Source organism: Anastrepha obliqua, chromosome 1 (genome assembly GCF_027943255.1).
Source record: "Anastrepha obliqua isolate idAnaObli1 chromosome 1, idAnaObli1_1.0, whole genome shotgun sequence".
Lineage (NCBI taxonomy): Eukaryota > Metazoa > Arthropoda > Insecta > Diptera > Tephritidae > Anastrepha > Anastrepha obliqua.
The window spans coordinates 176181954-176208169 of NC_072892.1; positions in this window are offsets into that span (position 1 = coordinate 176181954).

Genomic DNA, 26216 nt, shown 5'->3' on the forward strand with positions numbered 1-26216 from the left:
AGTTACACATCAATAGAAAATTTAGAAAGCTTTCTTTCTTACACTTTCTACACTTATGAAGTGATTTTGAAGGAATTGACAAAGATGCGATACAATACATTGCACTTTTCATTTTTCTTACAAGGAATTGACGAAACAAGTTTCCAATGAGTGTACTTTTACATGGGTGGATAAAGAATTCTACACGTGAATGCCCGCGCCGACGCCAATAAGTTGTTTTTCCCAAACAAAAATGTATCGCTACAGAAACATTTACACCAATACGTTCAGAATAAAAAATAATTCGAAAAGGTCCTCAAAATATAATATATAAGATTATATATATTATATATATATTTTTCATCCGCATGAGAACTATCAATATCTATAACTATAATTTGACAACTGGGAATGACATTTCTGTTTAGAAAGGTTTGTTAAACGCCAAAACAACACTTCCAAATTGTGAAAATTCACTTTGAAAAAATTAATTTGCTCGCGAAGTTCAGAGAACATTGGCGGCAACATCGGTCCTTATTTCTGTTACCGTGAAAGGTGAGCGCCATCGACACAAGCTGACTAAATTTTTGTTTCTGAAAATTAATCAGCTAAACATCGATTATATTTGGTTCTTACAAGACGATGCAACTTGTCATGCAGTACTCCTAGGTTAGGTGGTGATGGTTGCCCAGAGAGTGGGTCCACTTGGACGAAGAAGTTTGGTTCATCCTTTGTGATACCATTGCAAGAGGAGAAAAGGAGGTGAAGGAAAAAAAGGACAAAAGGGAAAGGGATGGGGAAGGTTGAGTATTTGTGGACTATGAACGGTGACTGGTCTGCGGTTGTGTTAACCTCTTTATGCTGCTGATGAAGTTCATCAGATTTTTGTTATCAATACCTGCTATATCAGCAGCATCTGTATGATCCTTTTGCCAGAAAAATGTGACACACACATGGCGCTTCAAGCAATAAAAAGGCCTTGTTCCTAAGCAACGGCAGGTGGGCATTCCCACTGCTTAGGACTGGTAGCGACAGGCTCATCACCTACCCTGTCAGAAATCAAATATATTATCGAAACCAGCGCAAGACTGAGCCTTGTCGAGGCCATATGCTCCCGAATGGAGTGAACAAGGGGAAAAAAGACTACGCCCATGGCAGCGATGAATGTCATGTTGCACTTATTACCGATTGAAACCTACAGCAAACAGCTGAGGCGAGATCGGCACTTAAGTTAAGAGAATCTTCTAACCTAGCCACTAACAGGAGAAGTCACGCAAGAATGCTAGACAAATACCTCTTCTTACATCAAACGACAGACTTTTGTAGCTCAGTAGAGTTACATTTAAACACATATTTTACCACAACTTTCCCAACGAGAGAAGATTGGGACAATGGGGTAATGGACACTAGAAGCGGAATCAGCATCTATACTAATGGTTCCAAGCTAAATAATCAAGTAGGCGGAGGCCTTCATTCTAAAGAAATGAATGCCAACGTCTCATTCGCATACCGGATCGCTATAGTGTATTCCAAGCTGAAATTCTGGCTATCAGGGAAATAGGCCTTCCTAAAGAAAGATAGATAAATACACAAGAGAAATAAATATATATTCAGATAGCCAATCGGTCGTGAAAGATTTAAAATCGCCTAATATTAACTCGAAGACAGTAAACGAATGTATCGACGTTTTGACAGAACTATCACAGTACTTTGTAATAAACCTGCTTTGGGTGCCGGATCATGGAGATATAGCAGGCAACTGCAAAGCAGATGAACTAACGAGATTGTGTACCACATTACCGATCCAACCAGACAACGCGAACATACCTATACCTTTAGCAACTTGTAAGATCCTTATAGACAAACACACTATCAGTGCCGCCAACAGGCTATAGACTCAGTCCCTGACCTTTGCAACTAGTGGAATGACGTGGCCAGAATGCAATATGGACCGCAAAAACCGACTGTTGTGACTGAACAGGAAGAACATGAGAAATCTTTCCGGAGTTCTAGCAGGGCATTGTTTGTTTGGCAGGCATGCCTGTAGATTGGGAGCACTCTGTAATGACTGCTGCAGAATCTGCAATGACATTGAAGAAAAAGCGACTATAGAACATTTGATATGCGGGTGCATGGCTCTGGATAGAAGAAGGTTCAATATTTTAGCTAAAGTTCCCTGAACAACTTGGCAGAAGTAACCAATATAAAAATAACAAGTCGTGTTAGATAGCTGTATATTGAAGCCACAGGTTGGTTTAATGAGGACAATGTAGAGGGAGGAGAGCGGACAGGCCCGGTGGTGTCACAATGGGTCTGCAACAGGCCTAGGTGTGTCAACCGACTACGACTATACCTACCTACCTACCTTGTATTGTCATTTTAAGTTCTCAAGCTCTTAAAACACACCCGATGTAAATATAATAAAATACTAATTAATTTAAAGAATTGCAGGAGGTTTGCCAAGTAGTTAGTAATGTGAGAATAATCGCGACTTCAAGATCAAAACTCCGAACTTACATGGGCAGAGCGCTGTGGAGTAAGGTGTAAGTATAGAAGGTCGGTACGCTATGATCAAAAAGTACCGGGAAGGTGATGTTGACTGTTTTCATCGATTGCCAAGGCGTAGTGCACCATGAGTACATTCCATATGGCCAGACAGTCTATAAATAATATTTTTTAACCGTTTTGAAGCATTTGAAAGATGTTGTACGTCGCAAACGGTCGCAACTGTGGGCAAACAATTCTTGCATTTTGCTTGATGATAACGCGCCATTGCGCCGAGCCCAAATTGTGCTGAATGATTTGACCAAACACCAAGTAAATACCATCGTGCAAGCACCGTATTCACCTGATATGGCCAGGTGCGACTTCTTTTTGTTTGCCAAGTTGAAGTTACCACTTCGTGGAAGGAGATTTCAGTCGATAGAGGAGATCAAAGAGACTGCGACGAAGGGGCTAAATTCCATCCCTTTGTCGCCCTACAAGGGAGTGCATGGAGGACTGAGTTAATCGTTGGCACATGTGTATTAATTCAGACGGGTAATATTTTGAAGGAGATAAAATAAATTTGGCTGAAATTTAACGCTGTTTTGTTTTATTTAAACATTCCTGGTATTATCTGATCATAGAGTAAGTAGGTTTGGCAGCTGCATCGCACATAGGAACAACATTGTCATTTATGTAAACGCCTAATCGCCATGCGAATGTCCTATGAGGACCCTCACTAAGGTCCTAATTTGAAGTCTACTCAATTTTATAATATTCTTGAATAGACCTAGATTTAGCCTTGGCCATGTTTGCCTAGCTATTTCACAGGTATTGACACTAATCCACTTTTGATTTACAGAACTGATTAGTGCGTCCATAACAAGAAGCTCACAATTTCGTACCCCTCATTAAATTACTTGTGTTTGGCATACAGGTAGCTTCTCTTGTAAGTTGATCAGCCCTACAGTTCCCTGACATATCTCTGTGGTCTGGAACTCAGTATAAGATAATACGATATTGTTTAGCCATCCCATTAGGAGATTGCCGAGAATGCAAGACACCCATAGATGCTATTTGGAATGCGTTCAGAGCTAGTGAGGCAACTTGGCTGTCTGATAGAATGCAGATATCTTTTGATGATATTCTGTTTATCTCCAGCCATCTTACGACTTCATGAATAGCTTTTATTTGCGCTTGAAAAACACTACAGTAACCCGGAAGTTTAAATAATTCACTGATAAAAAGCTCTTCGCAATGTAACCTTGATCCTACAGAGTTACCCATTTTAGATCCGTCTATGTAGATCTTAACAGGTGTGTTGGGAGATGGTAAGTATAGTAAAAAAGTTCAAAGTTTATTTTTAGTCAATTAAACTCCCAAAAAGGTCTATATTTTTCAGCAGCTGGAGCGGTCTGATCCCTTAAGGGGTTACATACAGTTAGAATTTAAAAAAAAAATTTTTATTTTGAATGTCTCGCGCATCACTACGCAACGACAACACCAAATGACGTAAAAATTTGTATACATTCATAGTTTCGTCCAATGAAGGTTATAGGCGTGTTTTTATGATGGAACTCCCTTCCCACAGCCCCCAGGCCGCGCCATCACTCTCATTCGTCACCAATAATCGAATATTTGCTTAAATTTAATCTAAAAAATCTTAATATAGTTTTTCCTATTTCCCACTATTTATAGCTGGGAATAAGCTGTTTCACAAGCTGTTCAACTATGACCCAAATGTAAAGTTTAAAAACGGTTTGAGATAGAAAATTAATAAAAATAATTTTGCTTGATATTTTTCTGATTGGTTGTTTTTATTTTATTCAACGAGGCATAGCAACGGATGCCGGGTATTGTAATATTATGGTTATTAATAAAAAAAATATTTTCTATGAAATTATTGTTTGTAATTCTTTCATATACATATGAGGCATTCTCTGAAAAAAAAGCCACTTGAAAAAAAAAGTTCTTTATTTTTTTGGCAATAATATATCTTATAGTATATGTAAAAACTAAAATAAAAAATATGGTTTTAGGTCCGTGTAATGCGGGGTTGCCATACTGTCAGGGGTCAAAGTTTTTTGCAAAAAAATTTTCGAACCGCCATAACTTTTAAACGAATGAACGGATTTTAAAACACCTTAAGACTCTTTTGTACAAAATTTCTTAAACTTTAAAACTGTGTATCATAAAAAATTTTTAAATTAATATTTCATTGAAAAAAATTAAAAAAATTTTTTTTTTTAATTTTTAACCACTTATGCCCCCTTCGATTTTTTTCAAAAATACCCCAAAATGTTCCTTATTTCATCACCTTTTTACCCCCCAAAGGGAATTTTGGGACAGCAATATTTGTATGAGTTACAAATAAAAAACCAACTCAGCGCAACGCTCTCAATCTAACCAATCTATTTGTTTGACTACAAATTGCAATAATTTATCAGAAGCTGTGAAAAGGAAGTAAAAAATAAGACAAGCAAACAGGATTCCTTAGATTTCAAGCTGTTGTTATGATGAAAAATCATTGATTTATGGACTTTTATTATCTGCATTTAGCGTAACCCAGGATTAACGACGTGGACGTAGCAGACATTTAATCCCTTTATTATTTTTTTTATTTTTTCATTTTTTTATTTATTTTTTTGTTTTTTTATTATTTTTAAACTTTTTTTGTATTTTTTCAATTTTATAATTTTTTTTTTTTGGTTTTTTAGTTTTTTAAGTAAAATAATTATGTATATTGAATCTTAACTTGATGTTCATGTGCTTTTGCGTTTACGTCCACGCTTTGGTGGAAAAACTACAGATTCTTCAGAGAAACTAAATGTTTTTAATAACAATTCTTCGTTACCGATAGGGATAAATGCGTGATACTTTTGGGTACCATTAATTCTGTTTGCTAAAGAAAATCTGACTTTCAGGGAATTTTCGAGCACATTTTGTTCTTTTTTTGAAGATTTTTCTTTGCCCAATTGAAAAGAGCTTCTGCTGTCAAAATTTGTTGGGAAGGTGGAAGTTGTAAGCTCGCTCGAGCTGCCAATCTTTTTAAATTTCCACCAATACCGTCACAAGGACCTTTCCCATGGGCAGTTTCATGGAAGTGCCATTCAGCATCCACTCCAAAGTCCTTCTTATGATTCAACAAATTAACAAAGTTAAATCGATTCTTATAATGTTGTGCTGCTCCATCAGTAAAATATATTATTTTATTTATCGATAAACTTTGCTCCTTTAAATGTTTCATAAGAATCTTCTGGAATGCATGCACAGCTACAGTATTATGCGTGAGATCATCAGAAAGAACAACTATACTGTTATGTTCAAGTTTCTGATTTTTAACATAATAGTACACAGCTATATGAATGGAAACTTGATTGTTGTTCCAGTGGAATGACTGAGCAGCATTTTGAGCAACGAATGCATAATTCTCTGCAAAATCGCATAATAATAGCAATTCTCCTTCTCTTAGATTTTTTTTCAGATGCTCTAAATAGCTTGCTTGCTGTCTAGCAATAAAATCGTGATTCCTCAAAACTGTCAATTTCTCACACAAAGTTTCAACAAATTCATTACTATCCTGAACTTGAGATATCAACGTTGAACGGTCTGTGCTTTCCCAAATTTCGCATTTTCACAGACCATGATTTTTAAGCAATCTTTATAAGAAGTAAGTTTTAAAACACTGGATTCAGTCAAAGAAGGTATAGATGCTCTGTCAATCATTAAGTGCACATTTTCGTGGTAAGTACATACACAAACCGAATATGTTCCACATGATCCCGCAAGAACACAATGCTTCGGTCGCAATCGGGCGAAGGTGGAAAATCCTATCTTACAATTCGGATGTTCTAATTTAAAAAGATAATAAAGTTCCGAAAGGTTACATAAAATTAAACGCTTTTGTACATGAACACGTTTTCCATCGGATTGCTTTACAGGAACGAAATCTTTTTTACCTGGCAAAAGACGACTATTTGTGTCCTTTTCATAAAAACTAATAACCAACGTTTTAATTTCTTCAGATAATGAATTTCCATTAATTTTATCGCTTTTTCCTTCTCTTGCTGGTTTGACGAGTTGGCGTGAACATCCAAATATCTTTGCTACTTTTCTTTCTCCCCATGAATCTGGTACAAGTTTTAATAATTCATACTTTTCAAATCTACTAATCTGTGGATCATTGAATTTATTTTTTAATTTTTCAATAATTTGCAACAAATCAGCGGAATCATTACCGTTGTTAGTAGATTTATCATCTTTAGCAAAAGAAAAATCTGAATCAGATTCGTTCTCACAATCAGATTCAGATTTATTCTCAGACTCAAATTCGTTCTCAATCTTAAATTCTTCCAAATTCTTTAAATCTGTAGACGATGCAGAAGATTTAAGTTTAGATTTACATTTACCAGTAACTTTAGGCCAACCTTCTTTCACAAGCTGTTTACGACATTTATCACACAAATGCAAACTGTGAGGTACGTTTTTTCCAACAATTTTTCCACTATTGACCTTACGTACATTCTTATTTTTATGATATTCATATTGAAAAGGATTATAGCACTTAGTAAAAGGCATAATTAAAAAAAAAACCATATAATAAGTAGTGAAAAAAAAAATACTTACTGTAGAAAACTCTTTCAATGCGATAATCGTAGAAAATGTTACACTTTGTTAGGCACGGTACTTATAATACGCGTGAATAAACTCGGTTGTAAGAAGGCATACAGCATAGCCACCTAGCGGAATTTTAGGGTACTTGAATTCTCCAATTTAAACTATGTAGTTAGTATTGGACAATTTTAAGGACTTTGTTTTCCATTTATGGACATGAAATCTCTTTAATTTCTTTTACAAAATTCCTAAATAATAATTTTTCTTACATTTAGTAAAGTATGATGGAAAAAGATAATAATATAATGCAGTAGGGATGATAGTAGAGCATTTCCTTGGATTAAGAGCGTTGCGCTGAGTTGGTTTTTTATTTGTAACTCATACAAATATTGCTGTCCCAAAATTCCCTTTGGGGGGTAAAAAGGTGATGAAATAAGGAACATTTTGGGGTATTTTTGAAAAAAATCGAAGGGGGCATAAGTGGTTAAAAATTAAAAAAAAAAAATTTTTTTAATTTTTTTCAATGAAATATTAATTTAAAATTTTTTTATGATACACAGTTTTAAAGTTTAAGAAATTTTGTACAAAAGAGTCTTAAGGTGTTTTAAAATCCGTTCATTCGTTTAAAAGTTATGGCGGTTCGAAAATTTTTTTGCAAAAAACTTTGACCCCTGACAGTATGGCAACCCCGCATTACACGGACCTAAAACCATATTTTTTATTTTTTTATTTTAGTTTTTACATATACTATAAGATATATTATTGCCAAAAAAAATAAAGAACTTTTTTTTCAAGTGGCTTTTTTTCAGAGAATGCCTCATATCCTAAATCCCTTAAAAACTACTCCTACGCGAGCGGGGCCGCGGGTTAAAGCTATTGTACATATATTTAAGAATATACACATATTTTCAGAAGGCGTTCCAGAGTGCTTGAAAGTACAAGGCCGCGCGTTTTCCTCAAAGTCGGTGATCAACATTACTCGAAAACGGCTAACCCGATTAGTCTCAAATTTTAACTCGATCTTCTTAAATATATTTTTTAGTAATTAATCGAAGAGTTTTTCTCATCGACAAATATTTTTTTTATAAACAATTTAAGGCCGAAATTTTGGTCAAAAATCATTTTTTTGTTTTTTTTTTTTTTGAGTAACCACTATTTTGTTAAAATAATTTATTTTGCTTATTCCTTCCATTAATTACTAGACTTAACATAACTTTAACCAAATTTTATTAGTTTTTTAATTTCATAGTATCCAGTTCAGAGATATAGAAGTCACCGCAAAACGTCTTTTTTGAGAGGAGCTCCTGGAGATCAGCTGTAGCTACTTTCTAAATTAATAGTTAAAAGATAGCATAATATGTGTACAAATTTTTAGAGCAATAAATTTAAAAGTTTTCTCAGAAAAAGTTCTGGAAAATTCGCTTTTTTCGGCCTTCTAACTGTGTATAACCCTTCAAACAATTTAACTGTACTAGGAAAAGTAATCTAATTTTTAACACAAAGCCTTTTACGAACATACTTCACCTTTTCTGCATCAAAGCAAAAATATTTAATTTCACTTCGTGTTTATTTTCTGCCAAAGTGACTGCTGCGGAGCAAAACCTTTTAACCTTTCAACATATAAGGTTGTCAAAAAAGTCTTGCGGTATTTCCGCAAGCTTGTCTTTGCAAGCGCGTAGTTCTAGTTGTATACGTCGCATCGGTTCACGCTAGAGCTTTTTGGAAAGCTCTTTTCGCGTGCTAACACGTGTTTGGTTAATTGTTGTTTGCTTTTAGTCGTTCGTGAGTTATAGCGTCGCAAACATGGAGCAAAATAAAGAGAAAATACGGCATATTTTACAGTACTACTACGATAAAGGCAAAAATGCATCTCATGCTGCCAATAAAATTTGTGCAGTTTATGGACCCGATACAGTTTCCATTTCCACCGCACAATAATGGTTTCAACGTTTTCGTTCTGGTGCAGAGGTGATCGAAGATGCGCCACGGTCCGGAAGGCCTGTCGTCAAAAATTGCGATAAAATCGCTGAATTGATCGAAAGAGACCGGCATAGTAGCAGCCGTAGCATCGGCCAAGAGCTGGGCATGAGTCATCAAACCGTTATAAACCATTTGAAGAAGCTTGGATTCAAAAAGAAGCTCGATGTATTTGTGCCACACGACTTGACGCAAAAAAACATTTTTGCCCGTATGGATGCATGCGAATCGCTTCTGAATAGCAACAAAATCGACCCGTTTTTGAAGCGGATGGTGACTGGCGATGAAAAGTGGGTCACTTACGACAACGTGAAGCGCAAGCGGTCGTGGTCGAAAAGCGGTGAAGCTGCCCAGACGGTGGCCAAGCCTGGATTGACGGCCAGGAAGGTTCTTCTGTGTGTTTGGTGGGATTGGCAGGGAATCATCCACTATGAGCTGCTCCCCTATGGCCAAACGCTCAATTCGGACCTGTACTGCCAACAACTGGACCGCTTGAATGCAGCACTCATGCAGAAGAGGCCATCTTTGATCAACAAAGGCCGAATTGACTTCCATCAGGACAACGCCAGGCCACACACATCTTTGGTGACGCGCCAGAAGCTCCGGGAGCTCGGATGGGAGGTTCTTTTGCATCCACCGTATAGTCCGGATCTCGCACCAAGTGATTACCACCTATTTCTGTCCATGGCGAACGAGCTTGGTAGTCGGAAGTTGTCCTCAAGAGAGTCCTGTGAAAATTGGCTCTCCGAGTTTTTTGACAATAGGGAAGCGAGCTTCTATAAGAGGGGCATTATGAAATTGGCATCTCGTTGGGAACTTGTCATCGAACAAAACGGCGCATATTTGACTTAAATCGCATTATTATAACCAATTTTATGAACAATTGAAAATTCAATAAAAATACCGCAAGACTTTTTTGACAACCTTATATATTACATTTCAGTTAAATTAATAAAGATGTAAACAACTGCGCATCACCGAAATGAGAAACCATCAAGCAAAAGGCCCGAATTCGCTAGAGGTACCTCTGTACCTCTACCTATAACTTATTCAATCAACAACAGTTCGTTTAACCCTCATAAACCGCGAAAGTAAACAAATTTATTTGTCTTTCAGCGAAAAATGTCGACCGAAGTTCCGCAGCACCTGAATGAAATGCTCAACAGCATTTATTGTTGTTATTGGTAATTCCACACCCACGCTTGCATCGACAAACTACACAACTACACACACCCCACACAACAACAGGCCCGCTTACACTCAAGCAATCCATTCGCATCAGCGCCTCCGCCAGCAAGGCGCACTCGCTGGCCATTAGCCTGGCTCGATCGTAATTGATAGTGTTCGCGTGCCCAGCCGCTGCTAAAGTGTCGCCGTGTGTTGTATGTGCAACAAAGTGCTTCCTGTGCATAATACTGTACTTTTCGTTTATTTTCTTTTGCTGGGTATTGTAAGCGAGCACCGAAAACACTTCGCGCCTTTTACTCTTGAATTAATTATAACTCCAGCTGCAAGTTTCTGAAACGTCTGTCGTTTGCAATAGCTTCGCAAGTTCCCAGCGTAGCAGCTTACATTTTACTCATACATAATTTTTTGGACTGAAATGAATACTTGTGCCGCCGCACTTGAGCAGCAGCATTTCGTTAAGGAAAATGTCTTGACTGACTTTGCAAAACTGTTTCCTTTGAGGTGTGTTAAAGGTGACTTGTGACAGCATAACTAAAGACGGACTTGGTAAGCAGGTAAGTGAATGCCTTAGCAGTCGGCGAAAATTGGTATTATTGTTGCTGTATGCATTTTACCGCTCGTTTTGTTAGTGTTGGTCCTTTTGAAGTTTGCTGCATTCAAAGTTAATTAGTATTAGTGCTCTGCGCCACAAGACACAGGTAAATATGAGCGCGCTGCAAAATTTGCTGCTTTGGCTGCATTCAGGTTTTTGTTTTTTAAAAACAGTGTGGAATTTTGCTTAACTAAATTTTAAGCTTTGAAAACGATTAATAAGATGGGCTTGTTTTTTTAATTTGGAAAATTTTTATGCAATTGGATTAAGGTACAGGGGCCATGAGCTTGACTAGGATTATAATATAAACTTGGTATCTGTAGTGTGCATCATGCACGTCCCAACGTATGGCGCAGAAGCGTGGACGATGACAACATCCGATGAAGCGACGCTTGGAGTGTTTGAGAGAAAGATTCTGCGCAAGATTTTTGGACCTTTGCACGTTGGCAACGGCGATTATCGATGATATGAATGAGATTTACGATGACATAGACATAGCGCAGGGAATAAAGATCCAGCGGCTACGTTGGCTGGGTCATGTCGTCCGAGCGGATACAAACGCTCCAGCTTTGAAAGTATTCGATGCGGTACCAGAGGAAGAGGAATGCCTCTACAAAACAAGAAGCTAAAGAATGGGGTGAACCTGGTTCTTCGACTCCGAAACGAGTTCGTGCCCATAAAACGGCCGAGAAGTTGTTGGCATCAGATTTTTGGGCTGCGAAAGGAATTTTGTTTGTTGATTACTTGCAAGCTGGTAAAACAATAAATTGTGAATACTATTGTAACCTTTTCGACTTTTTACACTTTAGAAAGAAAAAATTCATGATTTTCAGCATTTTTACAATGGCTAAAGGCCATGAGTTAAAGTTTGAATTATTTAATTATCTACCGCATTCACTAGATTTCCATCAGTTGCCAGACCTAAACAAATTACAAGCATGGAGATCCTTTTTCACCAAATGATGAGGTCATAACAGCTGTGAAAACGTATTTTGCAGCCTTTCCAGATTCTCACTTCAGGGATGGAATTCATAAGTTGGAATCTCGTTGGAACACGTGAATTGATGTTCAGCGAAGCTATACTGGACAATGAAACACATTTCAAACCATAAAATTGTCTTTTTCTCATCGAACAAACATTTCAAAACTTTATGCACCCAGTTTTAAGATTGATGACTTTATACATACACCTACATACAGGGTTGGCCATATTAAACTGACACATTGAGTAACCCTATAACTTTTTACTGTAATTTCAGATCAGCTAATGACATACCGCGTTGGAAGCGTCAGTCGAAGGAGATTTATACCATGAAACAGTACACCCCAATAGAACGCGCTGAAATTGTTCAGCTGTACATTCAAAATTCCTTCTCGATTGTAAAAACGCAACGTGCGTGGAGAAAAAAAAATAAAGTGAAAAATGCGCCGTCAAAGAACGCAATCAAGCAAATGCACAAAAGATTTTTGTCTTCCGGCACTGTGGCTAATACCCGACGTCCAAATAAAAAGCGGCCAAGACGATCTAACGAAAATATCGCGGCCGTACGAGCCAGTATCGAGTCATTGCCGCGAACGTCAAGTAATCGTCGTTCTGCTCAGTTGGACATCCCTCGGACCACTCTACGACGTATCATTCGTTTGGATTTGGGGATATTCCCGTACAAAATACAACTAAATCAACAACTGTTGCCGGCCGATAAGCCTCGTCGCTTGGAATATGCCAATTTTGTCGTCCGAATGGCCCAAACTGATGAGAATTTTTGGCATCAAATCATTATGAGTGATGAGGCCCATTTCTCCTTGAACGGAACCGTAAATAAGCAAAATTGCCGTTTCTACGCCACTGAAAACCCTCAAATTATTGAAGAGGTACCTCTCCACGACCAAAAAGTTACAGTCTGGTGTGGCATTTGCGCTGATATGGTCATTGGGCCGTTCTTCTTTGAAAATGGTCAACACCAACCATTGACCGTCAATCAAGAGCGTTATCGGGCCATGATAACCGATTTTGTGATGCCGATTGTTCGTGAAAATGGTATGGAGCACTTCTGGTTTCAGCAAGATGGCGCACCACCACACACAGCAAGAGCCACCGTCAACTTATTGAAGACTTTGTTCCCTGGCCGTTTGATATCAAAAAGCGGCGATTTTGACTGGCCGCCACGATCACCGGATTTGACGCCACCGGACTTTTTCTTTGGGGCTATTTGAAATCTAAGGTTTACGTCAACAAGCCAAAGACACTAGGCGCACTTAAGGCCAATATCCGACGGGAAATAGCCGCCATATCGGCCGAGACGCTGGCCAAAACTATGGAAAACGCCGAAAAACGGGCACATTACGCTATACGAGCTAAGGGCGACCACTTGCGCGATATCATATTCAAAAAGTGATGTAAACGAATCTCCTTGAACTAAATTAAATGTTTTTCACAATGAAACACAAAAAAATGTTTCTTTTTCCATATTTTTTTAATAATCACATGGGTCAGTTTAATATGGCCAACCCTGTATATTGATGAAATCGCTTTACTTCAAGAAGATTGATTAGCATATCTGGCAGGCTACAGCGCAATCAAACTACTATTAAAGAGCGAAATTTCAAATAAAGCTGAATGAACTTGGGTCAATCAATTGGGCGGTACTAGTCTACATTTTTTATCAAAAATTTTATGTTAGAAATTTTTCTTTTTTGTATATTTTTAATTTAGTTATGCGTTTAGTTATTAGGTAAAATTAAAAATTATTACTTAAAAGCTGAATTTGCTTTTTTCGGCATCATCGTTGCAATGCCCACTTTTCGGTTAAGGCAATGAAAACAAACTTTTGACAATTTTGCCTTGACTGATAAGCCTGCCATTAGCGATTAATGATTATTGCTTTATTTACATTGGAGGCAGCAGATTGAAAAACTGTATAATTATGGGGGTCACAATTTTAAAGTAGACAATTTTAGAAGTGGTCTTTGAAGACGAAAACGGATTAAGAAAAGTGCATTGAAAAGTTGACATTGGCATAGATACATTACGTACACCTGCGCTTGTGAGTGCCTTAGGAAGGTCCGATTTACATGGAACACAATTTTTAGATCTCTTGTACTAATATACATAAGGTGATTTACATATGAACTCAGGCCGATAGTCTCTGCTGCCTTGATTTTATAATTATTTCAAATAAATTTATAAATAAAAATGAATTCGAAGTAATTTTACTAAATAAGCGTAAACGAAATAAGCTGTGATCAAAGTCACAGGATATGTTGGTGAGGGTATAAGAAAACGATTGACAAGCAGCAACCAACGCTTTTCTAAGAACTGAAAATATTGAAGCAACTAAAGAAGAACTGAAAATAGAAGAATACGAATATTTTCTTGGTTTGCGGAAGTAAGAATATTTGTTAACCTCTTAGTGTAGCGGAGGAAAGTATGTGGTGGGCTTGGACGGCGTGTCGTTTGAACGAATATTAGAGCTCAAGGTGGAGGAACAGGAATAGTGAGGCCTAGAGCACACAAATCTCTAATACTAAGAACAGGTACCACAATTTTCCATGCGGAGCTCTTCGCCATAATGGAAACAGTGGAAATCATAACAAAAAGAAGGCTCGAGAAAGTAAAAGACAGCCAATCGGTTCTCAAAGCCTTAAATAGTTTCACATTCATGTAAAAAATCCTAATAGAGTATCACAATGCACTCAACAAACTGGCCACTCATAATCAGGTCTCATTGATTTGAGAACAGTGACATGAGGAATACGAAGGAAACGAGAAGGCAGATTTTTTATGCCAAAAAAGGGACAGAAGGGCTATTTATTAGGCCAACCCCATTTTTCGGCTTTAACAAAAGTGATATAAAACAGGAAACCAAAAAATGGATCCAAAGAATAGGGTTGTCTACTAAAATATCCTGCAGGTTCTGCTGTGATGAAGAGTAGTCCATGGAAGACTTAATCACCAACTGTGAGGCATTAGGCCACAGGAGACACTGAATCCTGGGCTCGTACCTACTAGAGGAGGAAGACCTACAATTGCTCCCTCCTAAGGAGCTGGTTCGATTCCTCGGTATACTAAATAATTATAATTAAGTGATAAGGGGCGCACAATAGAATAATCTGATCGCAGTGCACAAAGGCCTTAGCCTAACCCGTACAACCATTACCATTACATGAATTTGTGCAGTGGCACAAATTGCAAATATTTTATTTAAAAATAAGTTTTCAATCTTTAAAAAACCATAATGGGATTCTATATTAGGCCTCAAAACTACTAAGAATCTAAGTATATTTTTCGATTGGTACATAAACACACCAACCATCTACATATACATGCACACACAGCCCCACATATATGTGTGTATGCACGAAAAATTACTTATACAGCTTCCAGCAGACACAAGCCAAGCAGGCAAGGCGCAGCTGGCCAACAAATCGTGACAGTACACCAACAGACGCATAAACACGTCGTCGCTGGCTCAACATCAATTCATTTGTCCAGCAGCACGCAACACAAAACACCTTTGCCTTCGCATTTGCCACCGCAACAACAACAACAACACCCATACAAAACTTCTACAGACAAGGTGGGGGTGACCGATATAGTGGCGGCGATTTGGCCGGCCGAACAGCGCCACACGAATCGCATGCTAGCACTACTGACCTAGACTACGTCGACAGCCTGGATTCGGGCATAAAAATAAGGTGCAAATACGAAGGTGCACAACGGCAAGGCGCCCCCGAAAAGAGAGCGGCCAACAGAGCGAGCATTCAACGAGCAGACAACGATAAGGAATGAAATGGAATATGCGACACATAACAATGGAACGCTCGAGTATAAGAGTTATGGCAGCGCGAAAGTGATGAATAGTACGAGTCTGCGCGCTCCGCATAGGAAGACTCCGAAAAGTGTGGTGAGTTGTGATTGAAAATTGGAAATGTTTACGAATTGCTGACGATGGAAGCGGTACGCATGGAAATGGAGTATTTCGAAATTGCAAATGGAAAAGTGAATGTGAAATTCTTATCAATTTTAGTATTCAACTGCAGAAGCTGATGGCTGAGTGTGTGGGCGCTGATTGGTTTTGCGCCATTGAAGGCTGGTGAATGCAAGAAAATAAAGGCTGCACATTTTACAAATATTAATAATTATGTTAAACTAATATTTAGGGTTATAATATTTTAATGTAAACTGAAAAATTACGGAAACTCGTTTAAAGCACTCAAAAAGCTGGAGTTGAAGTGCTAAATGCGTAGCGATGTCGTTAAGATGGCCAAATGATTCGTAATTTGGAGCTAAAAAATACTATTTGCTTTCGCCTCCTGGTTATGTTGCATTAAATTATTTTTATTTTTTTATATTTTTTTTTATTTATTTTACAAATCTATTCCATTTATAAATACGCATCAGGATGCACCACAAAAGGAATTTATTTTATGTTCAAAAATATGAGCGAACTAAATATTTTTTTATATATATGTATGTATATTTTTTTTCTCAATCATCCCATTATTTGGGAGGCACTTACACAACTTGGCGGCAGCTTTGCTGCAAGTCAAATACTTACACTGTTTTAAAAAGTTCTTTAGCATCATACTCCAAATTAAAATGGAACTATTATATTAGGTACAGGTGTAGGTAGGTAGGTAGGTAAAATTGTTGAAGTGCACCTGGCACTCCTCAAGTAGCACTAAAGCGCCATCTTGATACCATTATGAGACCTCCAACAGGCATATCTCTACAGCTAGCCAGAGCTGTTGATATAATGAAGAAGATTGATGGGATTTAGGTTGGCGCACTGCCCCAAGCTATCGAAGAAAATAGCGCCCAGTGACCTTAGTCGACTAGATGCCAAACCCGGACATTTACATAGAAAGTGCTCAACAGTCTCCCTCTCTGAAAGGTCCCCACAGCTTCTGCAAAGGGGGTTAAATGCTAACCCTATCTTTACCGCGAGTTTGGAAATTGAATGGCGAGGAGTCCAAAGGACTTTCTGAGTCCTTCGTATATTATATTAGGGCCAAAGGTTTTTCGAAATAGCACACTAAGAAATGGAGTTCCATCTTTTTTGGGGTTTCCAGAGAAATAATTTGTGCAGTTCCCCTTTAACAACTTTCAGCGGGATGCCGATGGCCGGGTAAAGACCTATTCAGTCCGTTTCCTGGCAAGCTCATTAGCAATTTCATTTCTCTCTGTGTTCCTATGTCCTGGAACCCAGATCAGAGAAATGTTACCTGCCCACCCAAGAGATTTGATCTCTTCTTTACAGGAGTTTACTAATTTCGTTCTGCACCTTGGCGTCGTCAGAACCTTGAGCGGGGCTTGACTATCGGAGAAAATGTTAATGTCTCACTCGCTTCCATATTCCCTAAACCTTCTGCATGCCTGCAGGATCACAAAGACTTCTGCCTGAAAAACACTAGCAGTTATCGGCAACAGATGAATTGACTAATTTAGAGAAAACCCCTGCTTCGACTCCCGATTTCATCTTGGAACCGTCAGTGAAGACAGAGGTGCAAGGTTCGGTGCAGATTTTCCCCTCAATCCAATCCTGCTTATTTGGAAAGATTGCCCTAGCACGACCCTCAATTTCTAGTTTGCGGGCAGAGAGATCTGTTCGAAGTTCGGAGAAATACAGTGTTAACCCTTTCGCGATATTGTTGCCATATGGCAACAGTAAACTTTAAAAGGCAGTCAACACTCTCTTGTAAAAAATATCAACTTTTTTGTTACATATTTTCAAAAATTGAAGTTTAATGGTTAAACAGAAATAAAATAAATAATAACCGCCCATTATATATCGGTAATACAACATTTTTAAAGAAAGCCTTCTGGCATATAGCACTTCACTCTGAAATTTGTATTTTGCATTTTTAGATTTTTGAGGCATTTTGGGCAAATGTTTTCAACAATTTTTGAATAAAGTATATAGAAAAATGTTCAATCTGTCATTTGGCATATAAATATTTTTTCGCTCGCAGCTTTAAAAGCTGTGCTAATTTTTAAAACTAAGCTTGTTGCCATATGGCAACAAATTTCTCGTAAGGTGTTAACTTGCATTAGATTGCAGAAGAAGTTTATTTGCGATTGAAACTGGTAGCAGAGAGACGTGTTGTTGTTTGCGGAATATTATTTTCAAATATGGCAAGAAAAATTAGCGACAGTGTTATAGAAAAGATTTTGGAGAATTTCGAGGACTCAGATCTCTCAGACCTTGAGAATTCGGAATCGGAAGAAATATTAGAGGATTTATTTGAGGCATTTGACAATAATGAAACTTTTGTGATGAAGGAGCTTAGTCGTCAAGGTCCGTATGATATAAGCATTACAAATATCAACGGGGAATGTAATGACGAACTAGTTTTGGATGAAAATGGCTCTGGCTCAGAAGCTGGTACTTCGAACTATCAACCAAAACAAGTTAATGAATTTCGATGGAAAAAGACTTCGTGGGCTCCTCCTCAAGCTGAGTTTTCTGAGTGTTATTCAAGTAACGCTGTAAAACTTCCAGTGCAGTACTTTTTGGAATATTTTACTGTAGAATTTTTGAAGAAGTAGTGCAGGCGACAAACCAAGCCTCTCTTTTAAAAGACGATCGATCATTTAACTTAACGAAAGAAGAATTTTTTTAAGTTTCTTGCTTTGGAGGTTATAATTGGGACAATTGGTTATCCCAGATTGTCTATGTACTGGACAGCGCCCACAGATATTCCGGCATTTCGTCAAAATATGACAAAGAATAGATTTCATTCCTTGCGAAACAAGCTCACAACAAGTGGTCCAGGCAATGACAAACTTTTCAGGATTCGTCCATTAATAAATATCTTTACTAAAAAGTTGTATACTATCCCCAAAGAAGAGAATCTTTGTGTGGATGAAATGATGGTACCGTTCAAAGGAAAGACTGTCCTCAGACAATACATGCCTAAAAAGCCAATAAAATGGGGAATTAAATTATTTTGTCTATGTAGTTCAAATGGCATGTAAAAAATACCGTTATTTCTGGACCAAAACTAGGGTTTTGCTCCGATATTGTAGTTCATCTCACAAGAACTATTCCTGAAAACAAAAAGTTGAAGCTATTTTTTGACAACTATTTTTCTAAACTTAATTTGATACTGTACTTACAGAAAAAAGGTATTTGGGCTACGGGTACAATTAGAGGAAATAGGTGTAGTAAAGTGCCTTTGCAATCTGAAAAGAAACTAAAAAAGGAAGGTAGAGGTAGTTTTGATTACCGCATCGAAAGGGAGGACAATCTTTATGTCATAAGATGGCTTGATGGAGGTGTTGTCCAATTGATTTCATCAATATATGCCGAAGAGCCGCTTAAAAATGTGCAAAGATTTTAAGTTGAAAAAAAGACGAAAGTTGAAATAACTCAGCCCTACATTGTGGCTGTGTACAACAAGAATATGGGAGGAGTTCATAAAATAGACTTCCTTCTTTCATTGTATAGAATATCGATACGGTCAAGAAAATGGACACTTAAAATATTTGACCACTTTGTTGACCTGGCTATATGCAACTCATGGCTGGAGTACAGGAAGGATCATGAGGGTAATAATAAAGGTCAAAAGCAGAAACACATGGATCTGCTTGAGTTCCGCAACGACATTGCTGATGGTCTGCTAGCGCAAGCAAATAAGGACGCATTTTCTCGCAAACGTGGACGGCCAAAAGTCTCTTTCAATGAAAACATCGACAGCCCATCAACTTCTCGAAAGAGATATGAAACAGCACCATCAGTTTCTGTCCAATACCATTGGGTGGAGTACACTGAGAAAAAAAACAGATGCAAATTAAAAGGATGTTCAGGATTTTCCAGATACAAATGTTCAAAGTGTTCGGTTCACTTGTGTCTACCCAACGGGGATCGCGATTGCTTTAAGGATTATCACTGCAGCGACTAAATTCTTGGTAAAATACTTCTTTCCTTTGTATTATTTTAAGTAATTTTTATAGCTATAGTTTTCTATAATACTTTTTATGCTAATATTTTATGTTTTTAGTTTATATCCTTGTTCACTTTTTAATATGTATGTACGTGTATATTTATAGTATTGAATGGATTTTTTTATTTTAAATATTTTGTTATTGTTGGAACTTTAGTTTAGAAATCTTGATTTATAAATAAATTGAAATTTTAATGTCAAACCAAATTTTAATAAATGTACGAACCTTTATGCAAAAACCAAAAATAAACTGTTTTTCTTTACCATACAAAACATTTGTTGCCATATGGCAACATTAAAAAAAAACACTTAACAAAAAAAATAAAAAAAAAATTATTTGTATTGTTATTGGTCCTAAAATAAATACTCAGACCAAAATTTGGATTTTTTGGATGGCGTAATAAAAAGATGTAGCGAAAGGGTTAACTGCCTGAAAATGCTACCATATCCCTTGGGAGATTGTTCCAGAGACCAACCCCTTTAACCTGATTGCACTTTGAGCTCCGATGGAAATGACGGAAAAGTCGATGTAACGGAAGTAAGTGCAAAAGGACATTCAGGGCAGCACTGTGGCAAGTTTTACATGCTGCGGTGATGCCAATGCATGCAGTCCTTTGCGCCCTCGCCAGCTTAGTGATATTATAGCACCTCCGAAGAGCTTCACATTTAACCAGGCATGCATACGTTAAAATTGGCAAACCCACTGCGTTGTACATCCACAGCACGACCTGTGGCTTAAGTCCCCAATTTTTACTGAACATAGATTTGCAGGAGTAGAAGGTTATACTGGCCTTCTTTACCCAATTTTCAATGTGTAGCTTCCAATGGAGTTTGGAGTCGAGTATCACTTCAAGATACCTAACTTCCGATGAGAGCGGGAGAACGTGGTTTTTTAATTTTGGAAGTCGAAAGGGTGGAGGTTTATAATTTCTGGTAAATAGCACCAGCTCCGTTTTGTCAAAGTTGACTCGGAGGCCACAAGAGGGAGGCCAGCAACTGAGTACAGCCAGTGACCTTTCCGAAATCTCAGCCATGAGTGAGGGAAACGGTCACGATACCATCAGAACCAAGGCATCGGCGTATGCTACTACCTTAATCCCACCCTTATTTAGCCTTATCAGAATGTAAATATTATAACAATCGGGTATAACTACTTTACTGAAGGAAATTTCTTATGATGTGGCAAGAATTCAGCAGAGACGCTTTTTGAAGGTCATAGATCAGTTGCTTCTTCAATTTGAGCTTCTTGAGGTTTTCCGTCGGATTTACGTGAAAGAGTCCGCGGGCCGATATGATCGGTGGCAATATAAAGACCTTTCTGAGTTTCCACTGCCGCTTGATGTCAATCCCTAAATTGTTTTATGAATATTTTTGTTCAATGGGACGCCAACGTCTATGACAAGCGCAGTGTTGTCATTTTTATTTACCACAAATATGTCAGGTTTATTATGAGTTCTTGTGGTATTCGCAAGGATTGTTCTGTCATAATAGAGAAGCATGTTCTTATCTTCATGCCCTGGTTCTGGAACATATCTGTAATAGGGTGTCTTCTCATGGTGACATTTATTTATTTTATTTATATTCTTTTATTTAATTTTTTGTTTGTTTTGTAATAAATAACAAATGCTGGTCACTCACAAGCGCATTCGGTTAACGCAGCCGCCTTATTATTTAATATAATATTAATTACTTTAATTTAAAAAAATGTGTGTATATATAAAATTGTCTGTAAGTAAAAAATGGATTTATTTCATTTTGGTTCCATTTTTTTCCATATAGCAACCCCCTTTTATTGGATGCAGCTGGTGAAACACTGAATTGAAAAGTATTTATTAGGCGAATGCAAAGACTTCTATTTCAATTTCGTTATGGACATTGTAGCAGGTTAAGCTCTTACTTATCCAGAATTGACACCGACGTACCAAACATATGTGCGGCATGTGTAGGCACCACGCACTACACTAACCATCTTTTCACATACCCTTTAAAACCTACTCATCTAACACCCCTTTCTCTCTGGACCCTGGGTCTACCGTTAGTTGAGCCAGAGGAAGACGACCGGTGATATACTCTACACTGACGGGCTTCTATTACTGCTTCCACAACAACAACTTCTATTTCCGACAAGGTGGCACAAAATTAATCACCCAATTTTGTTTTCGAATAACTTTTTTATTAAATAACAAAAAAATACAAAAATTTCGATTGATTCAAATATTCCTTTTGATCTTTATGAGCTCCATTTCTTGTTTTGTTGTATTGTGCAGCTGACTCGCTCTACTTACTTACTTGTGTGACGCCACAATCGTGTGTCGGTTTTGGCCGAATGCAAAATAGCGCGCCAACTGTTTCTGTCCTGCACTCGCTGGTGTCAATTAGAAATCTCATCCGCAAACAAGTCCTGCAGCACTAGGTTCTCCCTCTTCCTCGCTTTCCTTTTTGGGGTACCGTGTCATAGATTCGCCTTCCTCGAGTGGCTTCGTTCACAAGGGTGACATGGCCAAGCCAGCGTAGCCGCTGTACTTTTACTCGCTTTACTACTCGCTGCCCACGATACTCCTCACCCACGCGGAGGGGCGACCAAAGATCTTACGCAGAACTTTTCTCTCGAAGGCCCTCAAACCTTTCTCATCTGCTGCTGAAATTGTCTATAAATGATGAACGTTTTGTAGAATGTCGGTTTCGTTCTCCGTGAGAGATCTCTACTTCTCAATTGCCTCCTGAGCCCAAAAGTAACACCTGCTGGCAAGAGTTATTATTCTCCTTTTGATCTCCATACTGAAGCCATTTTTGTTGTTGATGCTGGTCTCAACGTAAACAAAGTCCTTCACAACTTTGAATTGCTGGTTGTCAGCAACCTGTAGTCTGATCAGATTGACCTCGGATTAATTCAGGGAATGCTAAAAAAGGCTGGATATTATGAAAACGGATGAGCTTTGAATCAGTCTGGCCGCATATTGATCATTGGAGGTCGAATGAATACAAACGTACCGGCTTTGAAAGTATTCGGTGTGGTGCCAGCTGATGATAGCAGAGAAAGAAGAAGGCCTCCTCTTCGTTGGAAAGATCAGTTGGAGAAGGACTTGGATTCACTTGGTATGTCCAACTAGCGCCGGCTAGCTCGAGAAAGAAACGTGTGGCGCGCTTTGTTAAAATCGACTAAAATCGCTTAAAAGGTTTTCGCACCCACCGAAAAGAAGGACAAGGTCCAATTGTACAACGCTTGTAAAAAGTTAATAAGAATGATAATAAAAAACAAAAAAACAAAAAAAAATGTGTAAGTGTCCGCTTCTATTTTCAGGTTTTATGGCTGAGCCTAACCTAACTTATGAATCTTTTTTTCATTATTTCACAAGATTTCTTACCTTATGAGCTCCTTTGTACTCGTAATTCAAATTAACATTTCAAAATAGTTTTAAAAAAATTTTTTTTAGTATCATTTTACATCAATTTTTATTACTCTAATAGTAGTCCCATGATGAGCTCAGTGCTTAACTCGCCACTTCGCTTAATATTTACGCTTATAAATAAACATTTCCAGTCAGCTTAGATTATTAATAGACAATCTAAAATTCTTGGACATCTCTACCTCACCCGAATTCGTATTTACACGCTCGCTTTGCTTGCCAGCTGTTCTGCCTGTCGCCGTGTGTGTAACCAGATGCTCGGCCATATGTACGTAACAAACTATCTGTCTAAATGCCTATCAGTCTTTATATTAAAACTTGCAGACACTCTGCTCCTTCCCCCACATCTAATATTCCTATCCCAGTCGTCCATGGAAATCCACACTGTCCTCAACAAATACTCAGCCATCAGGACACCTCTCCGCTCATTTCCGCATCTACAACTTTCTTCAAACAGCATATCACCGAATGCTGGCACCGCTTTTCATTTTACCGTTTTGATGCTTCAACTTTCAACTTCTTACAACTGAAGCGAGCTTTCAAGCGTACAAAATTCTCGATTTCAAAGGACAGCGAGCCATCAATGCGGCAGCAGCTTTGAAAATAGCATAGCATGTGGCCATGTGGCAGGGAGGAGAGGGTGAAAGTCGAAGGGTGAAAGTCGAATGGGTAAAATAGCTGCAAAAACAAAATGGGCAACAAAAAAAAAAAAAATCGACGAAAAATGCAAAGTTTAACATAAAAGTGGCTCAGTTTGCTGCAAGTTGAAATTAATCATTGTCAAAGCGCATAAATCACAGCTGAACTTTTTTCGCTGCAACGCTTCGTCGGTTCGCCGTTTGTCAGAAGCGCGTTTCGTTCGGGTTTACGCCCACTGCATCGCAGAGCGACGCATACTTATCGCGTTATCCTCGCTCGTGATCAACAGTAACACATCCGACGTGCCAATGTAGCACTCGCACTACACACACATACACTCATATATACTAACACAACTATCAGTGCAAGTACTTGTACTGCAATTTTTTGCATATCATCCACTTCAAACTTAACTACTAACACCAACTTATGTGGGTGTGTGTGTGTATGTATTTTTTGTTTTTTTTTTTTCATAGAAAAAGTCATAGCTTTGTTTGCAAGCATAGGGTTTTTTATTAAGAGCGCTCGAACTCGGAAATCAAATGAAGCAAAAAGTGTTAGGGTTATGGCTGTTGCTGTTATGTTGCCGTACGCCGATATCAAGCAAGCATTGAATACTGTAAAATTTTTAAGCCGATATTCTCAATATTTCAACCCCTACAGCCCACGAACTAGATAGAGAGCGGTCCGCGCGCTCTTGTACCTCAAACTTTAAGCTCAATTATCTCGAAACGACTTTTTTAAAAACTGCCTAGTGTTGTACCTCAAAAACTTATCGACCGATTTATTTGAAGATTGGTGAGGCCTTTCTGTACATTACTATCCGAAGGACAAACCTAAAATTTCAGATATTTCGCGTTAATAAATTACTTTTTGGGGGGTAAAAATGCCAATAAAATGACTTTGACTCTGACTTTTTTTGTCAAAGGCTTATTTTATAATTTTACTTGTTTTTTAATTTTATAGGTTCATCCTTACCGTTAATATGTTATAAAAAAAACCAATTTCATTTTTTTCTTTCAGATCGATAGATTAAGAGTAATAAATAGAGCAGTTTGGGACCTCGCGCCAAGAAATGATCCTAAGTCGCCATTTTGGAAAACAAAATTTTAAAAATTTGTTTTGTACTCTCGAAGAGTTAAATAAAGTTGTGTTAAAGCTTCAAAATAATATAATTATTTTATCACCTTTAAAAATATGCTTAAAAAATTACCGATTTGAGGCTTCTACGAGGCTCCCCCCTTAAATGGACTAATAAATAAAAGTCATAGAAGTTATTCTTATGGACAAATGATCTTTCAAAAGTGAGGCTTTGATATCTGTTGTGAATAATTCCTAGATGGTAAATTTTTTTCATGACATCTTTGGCATTTGTCAAGTCGACTGGTGGATAATTTTACACTCATTAAAATTGATGAAAATTATTATGAAAATGCAACAGTACTTCCTCAGTCACTGTATAGGCATTATAGCCTTACCATCAGCGGCTGTTGCATAAAGCCAAAAATTGGCAGCACGTCTGGAAGCTAAGTCGACAATCCCAACACCTGAATCGGAAAGGTACAGGGTTTGATTGAATAGTAATGAGCCTTCCCGCGCGGATCGTCTGCCAAGCGATCAACCGAATCGGCTGGTGGGGGAAAATGATCGTTGGACCTTCCCCTTCCACTAGAAACCGGTCCCATTTCGTTGGCAACAGCGGTGCAGTCAACATCGCTCCGCGCGTGAGAGCTTTTTTAAAAGTGTGTTAGGATTTTGCAGTGGCGAAAATGCAGCGATCGTTGGAGCAACGTTACTCGATCAAATTTGCGTAAAGCTAAACAAAACGAGTACCGAAACCATTGGGCTACTCAAGGAGGCTTATGGGGACCAATCTCTGTTCCAGTGCCCAGGTAAAACGGTGGCACAAGTCGTTCAAGGAAGGCCGGGAGGACGTCGAAGACGCAAACAGACGAAGACCTCTGCTTTGGCCAAGATGGGGGTTCCGGTGCTTCCCCACCCTCCCTACAGCCCAGACCTGTCCCCTCCGGACTTCTTCTTTTTCCCGCGCCTGAAAAGAAAGCTGAAGGGGAGGCGTTTCGACTCCATACAGGCGGTCCAACAAACGGTGACAGCCGAATTGAACGCGATTCCGGCGGATGAGTTTAAAAAAATTTTCCTGCAGTGGAAGGACCGCTACCAGTGGTGTATTGACGCTGAAGGGTTCTATTTTGAAGAATATTAGTTGTATAAGCCAAAAGGTTTAATAAAACTGTTTAAAAAAATAAGGCTCATTACCTTTCAATCAAACCCTGTAGGCTGATAACCTGGTAATCTTAAGCATACCTGGTATCACAATGGGCCTACAGCAGGCCCAGGTGTGTCAACCGACAACCACTATACCTACCTCC